The sequence below is a fragment of the Octopus bimaculoides genome, chromosome 3 (assembly GCF_001194135.2).
Source record: "Octopus bimaculoides isolate UCB-OBI-ISO-001 chromosome 3, ASM119413v2, whole genome shotgun sequence".
NCBI lineage: Eukaryota > Metazoa > Mollusca > Cephalopoda > Octopoda > Octopodidae > Octopus > Octopus bimaculoides.
The window spans coordinates 1,468,955-1,470,684 of record NC_068983.1 but is presented as its reverse complement, the minus strand read 5'-3'; the positions used below and the strand labels follow the sequence as shown (position 1 = coordinate 1,470,684).

Sequence of the window (1,730 nt, the reverse complement as noted above, 5' to 3'; positions counted from 1 at the left end):
ATATATATATATATATATATATATATATATATACACACGTATATATATATATGTGTGTGTGTGTGTGTGTGTGTTTGGTCGTCAAGTATGAAATTTGTAGTAAGGTATATGTGGTAAACTCTAACAGTTGCTGGTTTTGCATCATTAATATACTTTGACAATATTCAGTTTTTGATAGAAAGATGACATATCTATTGCATTATTCCAATTCATTTTGCGCTTTATAAATAGTTTTTTGATATTTTTGTTTAGTGATGTACAATTCGGAAATTCGAAGTTTTGAAATGTGAACTCTTTCTTGAAAATACAGCATCACAGACAGCTCGGAATATTAATGGACCATTTCAATCTAATGTTATTACACAGCAGACTGTATCATATTGGTTCGCAACATTTCGTTGCAAATGAGCAACGCGGTCGACCAGAAACAAAGTGAATAATGACGAACTGAAAACCACCGTTGAGTGTCCGTGAATTATCGTTTTTGTTGGGTGTTAGCAAGCAAACAATATTTATTTCTTTATTGCGCACAGGGGGCCTAAAATATAGGGGACAGAGAAAGGTTTTAAGTTGACCACATCGACCCCAGTGCGTCACTGGTACTTATTTAATCGACCCCAAAATGATGATAGGCAAAGTCGACCTCGGCGAAAATTGAACGCAGAACGCAACGTGATGCCGCTAAGCATTTCACAACAAACAAACTATATTGACTCATCTAGTTCAAATCGTTAAAGTGAATAAGTTGGATAAGTGGGTTCCATATGAACACAATGAAAATCAAAAGCAGCAACGTTTGGAAGCCTGCTTTATGCTACTCTCTCGTCACAAAAATGAAACATTTTTGAATTGGATTGTAACATGTGATGAGAAATGGATCCAATACAACCGTAAAAGTTCATCGCAGTGGTTGGACAAAGATGCGCTACCAATACACTGTCCAGAAAGCAAAATTCATCTAAAGAAGCTGATGGTGTGTGTTTGATAGTCTGGTGCAGATGTGATCTATTATATAATTAAACCTGGCTCATCAATCACAGCCGACGTTTACTGCAGTCAACTGGACCAAATGATGCAGAAACTTGCAAATATATAAAAACAGCCTAGATTAGTCAACAGACCCACTCCTATTTTATTGCAAGACAACGCCAGACTACACATAACAAGAATGGAATTGGCGAAATTACGATGCCGTAAAACAGGCGTTCCAAGATTTTATTGAGTCTAGATGGCCAGACTTTTACAATTCCAGACTGGACAAGTTACCGCTAAAATGGCAAATGTGTATTGACAATAATTTGATGCATACTTTGATGAATAAAGCTATTCCTTGTATTTATTAAACATTAAGAAACATTTTTCTTTTCTACAAATTTCATACTTGACGACCTAATAAATATGTATCAATATTATATATAAATATGTGTGTGTTTGGGGGGTGTATATATGTGGGCGTGTGTGTATATATGTGTGTGTGTATATATGTGTGTGTGTGTTTGTCCCCCTAGCATTGTTTGACAACAGATGATGGTGTGTTTATGTCCCCGTCACTTTCCGGTTCGGCAAAAGGAAACGATAGAATAAGAACTAGACTTACAAAGAATACATCCCGGGGTCGATTTGCTCGACTAAAGGCGGTTCTGAGGCATGGCCGCAGTCAAATGACTGAAACAAGTAAGAGTATATATATATATATATATATATATATATATATATATATATATATATAT

The 1,730-nt window shown here is 35.5% G+C and overlaps 1 protein-coding gene across 3 annotated transcripts in view; it reads left to right on the top strand.

Annotated features, from left to right (window-relative positions):
* The window catches only part of LOC106876115 (nematocyst expressed protein 6), a 94,127-nt gene that overhangs the window by 20,935 nt on the left and 71,462 nt on the right, over positions 1-1,730 (top strand). The window lies entirely within an intron of this gene.